Genomic DNA, 15865 nt, shown 5'->3' with positions numbered 1-15865 from the left:
TATATCTCGGTTAAAAAAAATTATCAATGTAAATGCGCATATGCTAATCCAAGAAAAGAGCACAGAGCGAAATTATTAGCGGTTTGGAACCTACGGACTGAATGCGGTTTTTCAAAAGCCAACTAAGCATTTATTCATGTTACGTGGGTTTTGAACAGCAACAAGCAAGAAGCTGGTACCAAAGCCATTCGCTTTGGGGGTTCTTGATGGATGAAAGGTGGCACCACCACCTGTTTTCTAAAATTACCCACATTTCGTTTTCAAGCTAACACATGATGCATTCTCGTCTTGGTATGTATACATCCGTGTTACCACTCCCATTCACTGGCTTAAATTAGACTTCGCGATGCTAACAAAAAATTGCTCACTAGAAATAATAAGCTTTATTATAAAAAGAGTACGCAATAACTAACCGCGGTAGCCGCATGCCAGCGGACAATGTCCGCCACCGCACATTCTACCTCCACAGCAGCGATTGAAATACACGCAGTTATAAGTCCCTAGTTGCCTCCACTTGTCACTTGGACACACGCACACTTCTTCACCCGGCGAACAAGGCCTTTTTCTTCGAATATCTGGACATATGTTTTCCGGATATTCATTTCCAGTGCATTTGGCCTTGACCTCGTCGCTTGAGCAAGCGGACGCCTGCAGAACACAAAATAAAAACATCACTCAATTTCAAAAGCAGTCAGCCGCTAATGGTTAAGCGTACCCCATTCCGAAAGAACATTTCTGCGGCAGTAAATTCCTTCGTTTGACGTTTTAAACAAATAAACGCTTTACGGCTCTTTCCTAGAGCAAAATCCCTGAATATAAATTGTTTTCTGGAGTGGTTTACTCAGAGATATTCAGAGGTATTACAGCATTTGCCCCTTGAAAGGAAGACATTCCCTAAGCCCGCTAAGGGTCTTATTAAATCAGAAGAGGGTCACCTTCGAAGTTTACAAACTATGTCATTCCAGCAACACTTCACGTCATTGAGCCCGAATCCTTTTCGGCGCAGTGCAGATTTTGTGGCCTGAAGGCAAACTCATACCATATGGTATGGGCTTGTCAACAAAATACAAGTATTTCTATAACAAATCAGCCAACGTGGGAAGACTGGGAGACGGCCCTGTCCAGCTCGGACCCCGAGGAACAACGAACCCTCGTCGAAATAGCACGGGCAGCAACTTTTACCAACGGTGTCCTGCACTAGGGACCCGACCAACCTTCCCTTAATGTAAGCCAATGTGAATGAATGTTGTCATCATCATCATCCACCTTTTTTGTATTTGCCAAGATCCATTTTATTTTTGCTGCTTTCAACAACACTCGGCCGAACGGGGAGTTATTAATTTGAACATTTTGCTTGCACCGCGCAGAATAATATTAGGATATTGGTTTTTTCACGCTCAGTGTAGCAGAGAGATGGCTTCATCACTCTCCTTGAAGTGCAACATACGCCGAGATGTGCCTGGAGTGATTGCGTCTCTTGCTGCGTTGCTGCAGATTGAACTCGTCAACTTTAGCCAGATTAACTAGATGTTTTCCGCAGATTTTAAATTTACAGCTCTCAAAAGCACCGGACGTTCATAGTTCGAGGGACGCCGAGCACTCTTTCTGTTCTTGCCGCCACCCATTCGCTAGGTTGTTAGCGGACGCAAGCCAGCCATAAAAAGGTACTTTAAGCGCTACTCCAGTCCCATGATTTGCCACCTCAGCATTCACACATGAAACATCCATCTTAAGAGACTTGCCTATTATTGACGTAATACCGAAGCTTTACAATGCGGAATGCTCCACAGTATAAACTACGAATTATGAGCCCTGCCATGGTGGTGCAGTGGTTAGGGCACTCCACTAATGTTCCTAAAGAGAGGGGGATCGACTGCAGGCCGCGGCGGGTGCTTTTCGATCGAGGCAATAAGCTAGGCGCCTGTGTGTTGTGCCATGTCAGTGCACTTTAAAAATCTCCAAGTGGTAAAAAATTATGGAGCCCTTCCCTACGGTGACTCTAATAGCCTGAGTCTCTTTTGGACTTTAAACCGCTAAACCCAATCCTAAGTACTAATCAAGAACAGGTGTTTTTTATTATAGGCATGTGTTTCAGTGTAACCGATATATTTTACAACAGATTTGAAAATCTGTTCTGTAGGAAAAGTGGCTTAGATTTTGCGAGCTTAAAATAATGCGCATGCTTCTATCAGGTAGCTGCTTGCAGGCGGCTTAGCCGGGAACAGGTTGTGCATTGCTTGTGTCGTAACGAGCCCACGTCATATGGACGTGTTGTTGGTAGCGGCAAGCTCCGAGTACGTCTTTTAGTTGACATCAGAGGAATGAGGTCATCTAAGACCTTTTTTTTATCTGGAGGCAAACAGGACACTTTAGGTCCGAGCTCCTTGGTTGAGAGACGTTTTATATGTATCTCTGGTGATCTTTCGCAAAATGATGTAGCTGTATGGAAAAGCTTATGTCAGATAATCATCATCATCATCAGCCTGACTGTACCCACTGCAGGCCGAAGGCCTCTCCCGTATGTCCCCACCTAATACGATTCTGTGCTAGCTGCATCCACTTGACTCCTGCGAACTTCTTAACCTCATCCACCAACCTAACTTTCTGCCGAACCTGCTACGCTTTCCTTCCATTGCAATCCAGATTGTTACCCTCAGCGACCATCGGTTATCCTCTAGAGCTTCGCTATACAAGTCCTACCCATGCCCATTTCTTCTTAATTTCCACTAGAATGACGGTAACTTGAGTTATTTCTCTGACCCACTCTGTACGCTTCCTATCTCTTACTATTACCCCTACCATTTTTCGTTCCATAGCTCTCTGGGTTGTCCTCAACTCAAGTAGAACTCTCTTGGTTAGATTCCACGTTTCAGCCCCATAGGTGAGTACAGGTAAGATGGAACTGTATACTTTCCTCTTGAGCGATACCGGTAAGCTGCTAGTCAAAATCTGCGAGTGCTTGCCAAATGCACTACATCCCAATCTTATTCTCCTTGTTATTTCCTTTTCATGGTCCGGATCTGCTGTTACCACCTGTCCTAAGTAGACATATTCGCCTACTACTTCCAGTACTTCGCTACCTAATGTAAACTGCTGTTCCTTCCCGAGCCTGTTGAGCATTACCTTAGTCTTCTGCATATTGATCTTTGATTTTCAAGCCTACCTTTCTACTTTTCCTGTCTTGGTCATCAATCATTATTTACAGTTCATCCGCAATGTTGGTTAGCAAGGCAATGTCATTAGCAAATCGCAGACTACTGGTATTCTCCATCTACCCTTATCCCTAACTGCTCCCATTCCAAGTCTCTGAATACTTCCTCTAAGCAAGCTGTGATTAGTACTGGCGAGATCGTGTCTCCTTGCCTAACACCTTTCTTCATGGGAATTCTGTTACTTTCTTTATGCAGAACTATGGTTGCTGTGCAGCCACTATATATATCTTCCAGCACTTTCACGTACGGCTCGTCAACCCCCCGATTTTGCAATGCCTGCATCACCGCCGATGTTTCAACTGAGTCAAATGCTTTTTCGTAATCAATGAATGCTATGTATAAAGGCTGATTATATTCCGAGCATTTTTTATTCACCTGATTGATGGTATGGATATGATCGATAGTAGAATACCGTTTCCGAAAACCTGCTTGATCATTTGCTTGATTTCAGTCTAAGCTTGTCCTGATTCTATTAGCGAGAACCTTAGTAAATACCTTATACGTAACAGACAGTAAGCTGATTGGTCTGTAATTTTTAAGGTTCTTAGAGTCCCCTTTCTTATGAATGAGGATAATGTTTGCATTCTTCCATGGTTCCGGTACCGTCGATGACACCAGGCACTGCGTATCCAGGGTGGCCAGTTTTTCTAGCACGATATCCCCCCCGTCCTTCAGCAAATCTGTATTTATCTGATCCTCTCCAGCTGATTTCCCCCTTTTCATTGTTTTTAATGCTTTCTTAACCTCGTCCTTCGTAACTGGTGGAACGTCCGACTGTTTTTCCCGACCGCCAATCCCTTTACGGTCCTGACTACTTTGGCTACTGTAGAGATCTGCATAGAACTCCTCGGCTTCTTTGACTATCTTGTCGATACTCGTGATGACGTTGCCCTCCTTGTCCCTTATTGCATACATCTGGTTTTTGCCTATGGCCAATTTCTTCTTTACCGCTTTAAGGCTTCCCCCGTTCTTTACAGCATGCTCAATTTTCTGCATGTTATACTTCCTTATATCGGCCACCTGGCGCTTATTGATTAGCTTTGCTATCTCGGCCAATTCGATCCTGTCTGTTGCATTGGAAACTTTCATACTCTGGCGTTTCTTAATCAAATCTTTCGTCTCCTTAGACAGCTTACCGGTATCATCTCTAGCTATCCTATCGCCTAATTTTACCGCACATTCAGTAATGATATCTCTGAAAATATTGTTCATTGCTTCTAGGGTAATGTCGCCATCCTCGTTTAGAGCTGAATATCTATTCTGTAGCGAGATCCTGAACTCTTCTGCCCTCCCCCTAACCGCTAATTCGTTGATGAGTTTCTTTCTTACTAATTTGTTGCGTTCCTTCTTCAGATTTAGGCTAATACGGGACCTCGGTCACTGCATCGAGCTTTCCCGATGTCACCCGTTAATAATTAGGGGGGGGGATTATTATTAACGATGCGCCCTTAACGGTGCGCACACTCCCAGACACCCTTAGAGTGAGTGGGGGTAGCTGTTCCGGTCGCAAAGGACATGCCCTCGACCTGCATGGCAAACTCAGCCGGAATTCAACTACCTTGTAGTGACAGAAGGGGGTGGTCGTTTGGTGCCCAGCGGTCGCCGGTTGAAACCAGAGAAAGGATCGGAGTCAGAAGAAACAAACAAAACACAATTTATGTAGAGCAAGAGTCGATGCAAATGAATACACAAGATCACTTGAAAAACAACAGACGAGAGGTTCACAGAATACAAACGCTAAGCATGCAACTACAGAATGATTGAATAACACAGGCTTTACAACAGATCAAACACGAGAGAGTTACATAAACAAACACCAAATTGTTCACCGGGCACTGTTGCAGTCCGACGCCTCAAGAGTCACGACGTTGCCGCCATACGAGACGAGCGCCGCTCCCTTGAAAGTCCGTGGGCTTGCCAGCAGCGGGTGATCCCCGGGAGTCCAGCCGAAGCACAGGCGAACACGTCGCAAAACAGTGACGAACTGACTGACTGGCTGACTGACTCATCAAACGGCGCGGTCTCTTTAAATAGGGCGCGCCGCGTCTGTTTGTTAGCACGCGTCAAAGCTAGCGCGCACACACACTTAGCTTCGCTGGTTATAGCGCTCTCTCTTCCTCCCGTCGAGCCGCGCGTCGCCATTGGCCAGGTCCCATAGAACATGCTGGAAATTTCTGGCTGATTCCAGTCCGATGAACCACCGTCCTCCCCGGGCAGTGGGAAAGAGGGTGACGGCAACGCGTACAAAGCTACGCGCTCTCCCGCGCGGGGAAGGGGGCTTTTCTCTCCATGCCTTCCACGCGACGCCGTGCGGGCCTCGCGCCGTACCGGCTTGATGAAAATGTTCGCCGATTTCGTGACACTGCCCCTCCCTTAAAGAATATTGTCCCACAATATTCACAACAACCACGAACATCGCGCGCACATGCATGCGCTCAGAAATATATGGGGCAAATGACCATATCACACACATTGCACAAATTTCACAACTGTAATAACCCCATTACAAAATTTACACATCAATGCCATGAAATTCACAAACATAGATACACACTGTTCTCGGATATACATAGGAATCAACAACACAGAAACGCACAGCTATTCAAATGCAAGCGCACAAACCCAAGGCATGCTTTCGCCTATATTTCCACACTCGGGATGCACCTTCTTGGAACGTATCAGTTCCTCTCCAACTTTCAGGTAAGCGAATTCTCCTTTTTACTAGACGCTGTCGTTTCTTCCTCTCGCGAGTTCGGCTCTTTTTCCGTTTACTATAGAGCCTTTTCCACTGCGAGTTGTTCTCGCTCCGGTCTCTACTCCTGAGTTCTGCTTCCCGATCGGAAGTTAGGCAAGATCTAACGCTACTTTGCCTAGCAGCGCTTCGAGCAGGCCGTCTCATCCTTTCTCGGTCTGGGCGGCTCCGCATGCGCTTGCACGTCCAGGCGTTCGGCCGCTTCTTCCTTCCTTTTCTATAGGACATTTCCCTGTCGACTTTGTCTGACTTGGCAGGCTTGGATTCGGTTCTTTTTGTTTCCGCTTTTATTCGCACCTTTGGCCGAGGAACGTTTGATCCAGTTTTACCCGCATAATCAGAACATGGTTGTCTGAAAGGAACGTCTTTTTGTGAACTTAGTTCTCCATTAATCCTTTTAATTTTCTTTCTTTTCTTTACGACCTTCAGTCGTACTTTCTCAAAGCAGGACTCATTTTCAACTGGGAGTTCTTTCTCTTCACATTTTTTTACTTCTTGTTCCTCAAAATGTTCTTTGAATTCTTTCATCGCAGTGCAGTCTTCGCTTTCTTCCATTTCTGAATCCTCAAGGTTAGGATCTGCACTGTCGCCTTCATCCAAGCTTTCGTGCTCACTGCTATTTGAAAGCTCCTCCTCCCGGTCACTCATGTACTCAGCCATGGTGTCATTTAATAAGGAGCTACAATCCTGCCCTTCTTCATCTTCAGGCGTAGAGTACATGAATGAGCATTCTGACTCGACATCTGCCGTTGCAGCTTCTCTGCAACCTGTCGTCTCGGAGGGCACAATCTCATTTTTCTGAGAATTCTGAACTCCAGTTAGGTCATCTGAAGTTTCTGTTGCAGGAACACGCTGATCCACAACCTCATTCTGGCTGCTGGAGCCAGTTTCTACAGTACCGGTGGCTGTCAAAGAATCGGTTGTTTCACTGTATTTCCTAATATAAAGAAAGGTAACCTCCGGTGACTCGGTAATACCCTTCAAACTGCGAACCTCAGCCAGCTTCTTTAGAAGAATATCTCTCTCTTTTAAGAATTCCTTTTCTTTTTCTGCCTGCTTCCTCAGCCATTCTTTTTCTCTTTCGGCTCTCTTCCTGAGCCATTCTTTTTCTCTTTCTTCTTCTAGTCTCTTTGCCTCTGCTCGCTTCCTGAGCCATTCCCTCTCGCGTTCTTCCCTTTGCCTCTCTCTTTCTTTTTCAGCCTTCTCTCGAACCTCTCTTTTCGGTCCACCCATTCCCGCAGTTCAGCTCCTTTTAGACCTTTCTCTAGGCCCAACGCAATAATCTCATTGAGATTGATCTCCAATCTGAACTGCTTAATGCTAATACATAGCACTGTCAATGGACCTTACACAACCGCTTCAGCGCGGTACCGATCGCTATCGCTCTGCTGCTACACTGTTTACGACCTCTTCGTAAACTCTTCCAACTCGTTCTCCGTCCTCTGAGCTTGAGTGCACCAAACGTCCTGTCGCGGACGCCAGAATAATTGTCACCCGTTAATAATTAGGGGGGGGGGGGATTATTATTAACGATGCGCCCTTAACGGTGCGCACACTCCCAGACACCCTTAGAGTGAGGGGGGGTAGCTGTTCCGGTCGCAAAGGAGATGCCCTCGACCTGCGTGGCAAACTCAGCCGGAATTCAACTACCTTGTAGTGACAGAAGGGGGTGGTCGCTTGGTGCCCAGCGGTCGCCGGTTCAAACCAGAGAAAGGATCGGAGTCAGAAGTAACAAACAAAACACAATTTATGTAGAGCAAGAGTCGATACAAATGAATACACAAGATCACTTGAAAAACAACAGACGAGAGGTTCACAGAATACAAACGCTAAGCATGCAACTACAGAATGATTCAATAACACAGGCTTTACAACAGATCAAACACGAGAGAGTTACATAAACAAACACCAAATTGTTCACCGGGCACTGTTACAGTCCGACGCCTCAAGGGTCACGATGTGGCCGCCATACGAGACGAGCGCCGCTTCCTTGAAAGTCCGTGGGCTTGCCAGCAGCGGGTGATCCCCGGGAGTCCAGCCGAAGCACAGGCGAACACGTCGCAAAACACTGACGAACTGACTGACTGGCTGACTGACTCATCAAACGGCGCGGTCTCTTTAAATAGGGCGCGCCGCGTCTGTTTGTTAGCACGCGTCAAAGCTAGCGCGCCCACACACTTAGCTTCGCTGGTTATAGCGCTCTCTCTTCCTCCCGTCGAGCCGCGCGTCGCCATTGGCCAGGTCCCATAGAACATGCTGGAAATTTCTGGCTGATTCCAGTCCGATGAACCACCGTCCTCCCCGGGCAATGGGAAAGAGGGTGACGGCAACGCGTACAAAGCTACGCGCTCTCCCGCGCGGGAAGCGGGCTTTTCTCTCCATGCCTTCCACGCGACGCCGTGCGGGCCTCGCGCCGTACCGGCTTGATGAAAATGGGCGCAGATTTCGTGACACCCGATTACCTCTACATCTTGTATAATGGCGGGGGTTGAACACATTATGAAGTCAATTTCATTTTTTTTTCCAGGACTTTTCCATGTCCATTTCCGGTTCTTCCGTTTGCTGAAGAAGGTATTCATGATTCTTAAGTTATTGCGCTCTGCAAGCTCAACTAGTGACTCCCCCTGCTATTCCTAGAACCAATGCCATAGTCACATACTGCCTGGTGTCCTGCCTGCTTTTTCCCACCTTGGCATGGAAGTCGCCCATTAGTACAGTATATTGCGTCTTTATTTCTTGCATTGCCGATTTTACACCTTCGTAGAGGCTTTCAACTGCCTGGTAATCATAACTGCATGCAGGTGCGTAGGTCTGTATGACCTTCAGTTTATACAACTTATTAGGCCTAATTACGATAACTGCCCCCCTCTCATTAATACTATAGCATTCATCTATATTACCCGCTACATTCGTATTGATAAGAAAACCTACTCCTAGTTGTTGCGTCTCTGGTAAGCCTCGATAACACAGTACATGCCCATCCTTCAGTACAGTATATGCCTCATTCGGCCTCCTAACCTCACTCAGCCCTATGACATCCCATTTCATACCCTCTAGTCCCTCTAACAGCGCTGCTAAACTAGCTTCACTAATTAGGGCTCTAACGTTAAACGTTGCCAGGGTCAGTTTCCAATGGCGGCCTGTCCAGCGAAGCCAGGAATTCTTAGCACCCCCTGCTGCGTCGCAGGTCTGACCGCCTCCGTGGTCAGGTGTTCCGCAGCCGCTGGTGACTGAGGGCCGGGGTCCATAGATGGCCAGATTATGACCAGAGTAATAAAAAAACGGTTCCCTGTTACCGCGACTTCTGACCTGCGTCACCACAGAATGGTATTATCTTGACCTATTTGCCTCTTTTCGTACCAATCTTTACGCCGTCGTTTACAAAATATTGATGACTCAGCACGCACTGCTAAGCTCATGTTTCCTTGCGTTCTAGCACGTAGCAACTAGTAGTGTGCACTTTTGAAACCGAAGATTCATTTTCCGCGTAGCTCACTGTTATTCGGCAGACGGCGGAGTAGCAATAATAACAATTTCCTCCGGGGTTGTGTGAATTATGAACAAAATATCCTCAAGCGCCTCTCAGGACGAGCTTAGAATTCAGCGTCTGGAGCGTAATTCCGTTAATTAAGGAGCAGCGGATAGGACGGGACACGGAGACACAAGAAAGCATAAACACAAGGCGCTGACTAGCAACTCTGATAGTCAGCGCCTTTTGTTTGTGCTTTGTTGTGTCTCCGTGTCCCGTCCTATGCGCTGTTCCTTAATTATGCAAAACCAACTAGCCCGCCAACTCGCTCTTAGTAATTCCGTTGCCGGTGTTGCTGCTGCAGTTCATTTTTATTACCGCTCCAGCGAATAGTCTAACCTCGACTTAATAGCTTTTGTGGTGAATCTGATTACAACACGTGCGTTTCAGCTAGTGCATTCTGGTAATCATACTTTGCATTTCGGCTCGGTCTAGGGTAGTTCAACTTTCCTAATTAGCATTTTCTTTGCTTTACCTTTACTTCCTACTGTTTCAGAAAGAAAAAAAAAAATACCCTGTTACGTGTGATTGCTACACCAGAACATCAACTGCGTGCTAGGTTCTTTAACGCATACTCAGCCAGATTTGAAAGCGTGGCTTTCAAAGTGGAGCTTCTTCAGCAAAGTTTCTACCATCATTAATGGTAACTCATATCCGATCTCATCGCTCTCGGCACAACTAGCATGCGACAAGTTCTAGGCGTTAAAAATCTCAAACCTTTCTCCTGAGCCATTATCAGAAGTACACCAAGCCGACAACGAACATATTAGCAGTCTCTGATAGGGTTAATCAGCCACGCCAAACAAACTGAAATTGGCTGCGTAACATATTACTTTGTTGTTTTCTTGACCTCATGTTAGGAAAATAAGACATATACGTGAGATTCGCAACAACCACCGTAAGAACTCACTGGTAACTAATTTCTTCTACAGCATCACAAGGTGTCCCATACAGCTAGGTAAACTAGGTTTCTACAAGTAGGAAAAGGTGATACTTGATATCATGAGTGATTTGGTACTATTGTGATTTATACTTACATTGTTTTTTCTTGTTTGTGTTTTATTAAGCATGTCATCAGAAAAATATTTCATGCGTGATGTACATTATCAAAACGAAATGAGTGTGCTTGAAGAGAGTATAAATATCATCATATACCTTATTTTATAGCAGTGGCGTATAAAATTTAATGCAGTAAAAATTCCCGACCCTTCTGAACCAACTGTATTTTTCCCAGCTCCGTAAGTAAGCTATAGGTGAAAGGTAGTTTGGACGTAAATATGAAGCACTATTCTAAGCAGACAATGGCTGCGAATTACATTTCGGTAAAACAAAAACATACCAGATGCTCTTTAGGAAAGCCCTGCTGCTTTTATAAAAGAATTTTTAAGGTCAAAAAATTATTCTTTCGTTAAAAGTGTAATCTGTGCTGCCTGGCTTTATAGAGTTATGAATCCCAGTCATTAGTGAGAGGGTTAACTATTATTTATTAGTCACTTTCAACTATTCTAGATAGCAGCTGGATCCAAAATGAGTTGTATAACAGAAGGCATTAGCCTTGGATTTTTGGTGCATACAAGACTGCGAAGAAAAACTGCGAAGGAAAGGAAAAGATAAGCCAAACATAGCACTGTTCGCTGATCGTCTTTTTCCTGTGACCTTGAATTTTGTTGCGAAAGTAAGACTACGCTAGTCGCTGAACCGTTTCGCGGAGCTCTGAAAAGGCCTAGCTGCGCATGCGCGAAGAGCGGGTGACGTCACGCGACGCACAGCTAGCGCACCAGGGCCGCCGCCGGGCGCTCTCCATCGCCTCGCCGGTAGTCGCCCTCTATCTCCCTCTCTCCCTCTCTGATGCACAGTAGCGATTGCGCATCATCATTTGCGTCGCTTGTAGTGCATATATATGGCTGGAGGCCCGCAGCAGCTTTTAAGCAGTCAGCCATGGAGGAGAAAAGTAAAGAGGGTGCTGAACGGCATACGAGAGCCGCAAAGTTTAAATCTCAGATCCCGAAGTGGTTGCTTGGCAGAAGGCGCGGTGGATCGTAACCCTCCATTACGACACCTCTATCTCCCTCTCTACTTTCACTCCCACCTTTATGCCTTCCTTTATGGCATGGTACATGTGTCCGTGTAGAAATGTGAGAGATATTGGGTTTTTTACATTCTGTAAATCAATTTCAAACACCGCTGGTACCTGCTGCATAACGCCTCCTAGACATCTTGGTCTGCGTCTGTTTGCTGTGGGGTGCGGCGTTTGAGGAAGCGGCAAAGGAAAGAGTCCGCACGGACACCTGGATCGGATGCCCGGCGGGGTCAGCTTCGCATATCCTTGAATAACCTCGTGACGTCAAGACTTGTGACGGTGCATCACGCGCCCCTTGGCGAACACAACTAGTATTTCACTGAAGGCATCAATATTCATCGCCGTTCTATAATTCGTTTACAGGGAAGGAAAGGTAAAATATTTGTCAATAGCGGAATCCTGCTATCATTCTTACTGTAGACAAGCTGTATAATGAAGTGTTTCACAATCCTGGACGTGGCGCAGTTGGCAAAGAGCTGGGCTCGAACTCCAAGGGATGGAGGTTTGATGTAAAGTAAACCAAAATGAAATATGAATAAACCGATTCTATAATCACCATGCCTAGCCTCTTCAATAAAAGCATAAGCTTCAAACATACGAAACAATTTGGCCTAGCCATAACAAAACATAAGCGTAGCTATGCTGATGTTGCTTTCACAATTCTGCAGGTTTAACCAGAGATAAACGAAGAACGTCCGTGTGCGGTGCGATTTTAGCTCATTTAAAGATCCTCAGGTCGTCAAAATTACACCGTAGCCCTCCACTACGGCTCCTCTTTCGCTCTATCCACTTTCACTCCCACCTTCCTCCCTTCCCTCACGGCGCGGCTCAGGTGTCCACAGAAACAAGTGTGACAGATACTGCTCTTTTCCCTTCTTGTGAACCAATTATCATATCAATTAGTCGCAGATATACTGCAGCCAATTTCTTGCGTTACGTGTTTTTGGTTTCATTTCGTGCCGTCAGTAATGGCCATAACTGGATATATGCTTATATGCATATATATGCAGCGCGGGTATGCATGAGCCAGCTGCCAATCGTGAGGGCGGCATGTTATCGGCGCGGAAAACGAAGGTAGATGAAGTCTGAAGCAAGGTTCGAGGCTCTTCCCCGGCAGGAGCCCGGCGAGGAGCAGTGGCGGCAGCTTACGTGACGGGCCAGCGGGTTGTGCACGGAACACGGGACGGACACCTAGCCTTAGGCGTATTTGCGTGCGTTGCTGCTACGCGAAAAGCAGTGTTTCTACGCGTTGTTAATACCTTGGCCGTATCGCTCGAGCTATTCGCGCCGCAGTGTGTTTTGTCGTGCCGCGTGCCGCGACCGTCATACTGTTTTATTTTTGATGTTGCATTATCGGGAGACTCAACCGTATGTTTGCAGTGCAGTGGCGCCCGATGTTTTTTTTTCAGAATTTTTTTTCTTTATCCCGAAAAAGCTGGTGCTTTTAAGGAGACTGGATCTGTCACTCGTTGGGTGAGACCATGGCTCGCATACTCGTTTTCTAGAAATTCGAAACGATCCTCCTGGCGGCGAGCGGAGAGAGGCATTCCACAGCTCGCGTCTTTCCGCGGCCCACAGACCCCGTCCTTCGATCGCCAACTACATTGAGCTACTTGCTGCCAATTACTGCATATGCCAAGGCGGCGATGTCGGGTAAAAACAACACATGACATCTCTAGAGGAACCCTTCGTCATGAACATAGCAGGAAAAAGTTTCGTTAAAATTATTGGCATGGATTTTTTGTTCATATCGACATAGTTTTGAAACAGTGAGAATTATTTGCGCCTTACCGTTCAGTGGCACTAAGCAGCTGCGTAGGCAAAGTGAAGAAAATGATTTTATCAAAACGCGTGAAATGATACCTGGAGCAATAACAAGTTTATTCAAATAATATTTTCCGTGTTTCACCGTGGCTGCTCCTCTATTGACAATTTTGTTTACCGCTTAACATCTGTCCAGAACCAAAAGGTTTGGAGAAGAACAGTCGTATTCTTTTTACGGCGCCACCGACATCAAGGGCGCCACCGATATCGTAACCCATCGGGCCATTTTGAACGCCCTGGTAGCTTCGGAGGCCACATGTTCAGCTGGATGCACACCTAGCTGTACAGCATCGAGGAGCCTTTTCCTCCAGAGTGAAGGCGAACAAACTTTTTACATAAAGTTCGCGCGGAATTCCACAGTGTGGAGTGCTGAGACCAACACCCTTTTGCCATAGCCGCACTATGCCGCGGGTCCCATAGCAAATAGTTGAGATCCACTGCTTTACCAAGGCCCCATATCTAAAGGCTACGAGATTATTTTTCAGAGGCTGTTGGACATAGCGGTATAAATGTAAATCACCTGTAGCACGAAGGAGACCGTTCTGCCCACAACGACGGAATCTTTATATCGAAGGTTGATGCAGCATGGTTGCTTCAGGCTTTCGCGCTTGAACACGCCCTTTCAACGTGTAACATACGGGGAGTTTTTCAACCGCCTACTCACGGCGGTGCTCCTTGGACTGCTCCTTTATTCTTCACCATAACATAGCGCATTGAGAAGCAACGTTGCTGCTGTGTTTGTGGCTAGATGTTGGTTTCGCATGAAATGTTTTCCGGATTAGAATGGCTGGCAGCCCTGACCGTGACAGTAGGCATTTAACGGTGGATAAAGTCGTTGTTCTGTGGTCGCAACAGTCGACTACCTTCAAAGCCTACAAGACACTGTTGTTTTGCTTGACATCCACAAGCTTGAGTGAGAAATTGTGAATGGGCTCCTTGGCCATTTATTCCGACAGCAATACTAGGATTCGAGCCTTCAGCTTAGCGTGGCGGTAGCAACGTTTTACCCACGTGACGCTGTGACGTCACAGCCCACGTGGGCTGGCAGGAGCTGCCAACTTGGGTCTCTCGTTTCATATGGGACGGTTATGTGAGAATCAGCCCGCTAGGATCCTGGCATTCACGTTACCCTTATAGGCCACTAAGGCAAGTTCATAAGGCTTGGTTAAAGCGGCGCTTTGTATGTGGGCCGAGGAAGAAGAAAAAGGGAAGAAGAGGAACGCTCGGTCACCCGCAGCTAATGCTTTCGCTCAATATTTGGTTCAGCAGCATTAAACCCTTGTATTTTTTTTTGTCTTTCCACTTCAATCCCCTCATCCTTTTTCCCGGTGTAGGATAGGCAACGGAAAGCCTTTATTTTTTTCATACCGGCGTTTATTTCTCCTCTCAATGCATTTGTCTATCTGTAAATGCACCGAAATGTGTACTTAATTTCTTAAATACTGCATTGACATGTTCGGAGAGAACAATGTCAGCGTCAAAGCTTTAAAAAAAATGCCGAGTTTAAATTTGCACTATAGAAACATCGTACTATATTCAAGGTATATGTATTAGTTTTAATATTGCGAATACCATTGATTATTTTGCACAAATTTTCACATAGGTTGAATCCAAATTATATGGTGCAGTCCATAGAGAAGCTTTAAAATAAAATTCATATTTCAATAATACTGGAGAGTAGGTTAATAAAGACGAAATTGTCCCTAATGATTTAAACTGCAATCCACAGTACTTTAACGTATCTCATCGTGTGGATAGAAAAAGAAAATAACACCGAATACAAGCCTACCTCAGAGGTATTGACATGTCTGCATGCCACGAGGAAAAGCAGAAATACGCCCTTATATCGTTTCATCTTGTGGCCTAGCGACCTGAAAAAATAAAGGGACATTTTTCTGCATTCAAATATAAATTCTCTTCCGTGTTCTTGAATATTTCAAAATCAAGTAAAATGAAAACCAAAAAATCATTTTTCTTTTTTTTGTAAACGTGGCCTAGTAAATTAACCAGCAGGGCATCTTCCAATAATTTGTCTTACTTACACATTTATGGAAAGGAGTGCAAACTAAAGAGTCAATAATAATAAAAGGAGAGCTTTATCCTTTATTTTAATGAAACGTGTGTAAGATAAGGGCTCTAGTTCTGGCGTTGGTGTAAGTGGTTCAGTCGGTTGCATTTTAAGTTTTGTTCATAACGATGAAAATATAAAATGTGTTATGTTATAAACGTTCTCATTTCTGTGTTACAACTAGTTTGGAATAAGGTCTGATTTCTGGTATCTAGCAGCTTTTATTAATAATTTAGTTTAGTGGAAAACATACAAGCAGTAGAGCGAAGCACTGCAGATTGAAGGAAGTGGCGGCCATTATAGCTCCGTGAAAGCAAGCTTCTGCGCATTCCATTGCAGCAGGGAGCATAACAGGGCTTATTTGAAACAAAATGGAATATGCTACCCTCTCTCTAGACGA

The 15865-nt window shown here is 45.5% G+C and overlaps 1 long non-coding RNA gene across 1 annotated transcript; it reads right to left on the bottom strand.

The window, feature by feature from the left end:
• Nucleotides 1–570: 570 nt before the first annotated feature.
• LOC146174245 (uncharacterized) lies at nucleotides 571–15294 on the bottom strand. Its single transcript, XR_014702247.1, has 2 exons — nucleotides 15187–15294; nucleotides 571–648 (listed from the first exon to the last, which is right to left on the bottom strand). It is a non-coding gene; the product is annotated as an uncharacterized LOC146174245 (long non-coding RNA).
• Nucleotides 15295–15865: the final 571 nt, after the last annotated feature.

The sequence above is a fragment of the Amblyomma maculatum genome, chromosome 11 (genome assembly GCF_055883805.1).
Source record: "Amblyomma maculatum isolate TAMU_Amacu chromosome 11, ASM5588380v1, whole genome shotgun sequence".
Lineage (NCBI taxonomy): Eukaryota > Metazoa > Arthropoda > Arachnida > Ixodida > Ixodidae > Amblyomma > Amblyomma maculatum.
This window is presented reverse-complemented; position numbering and strand designations above follow the sequence as displayed.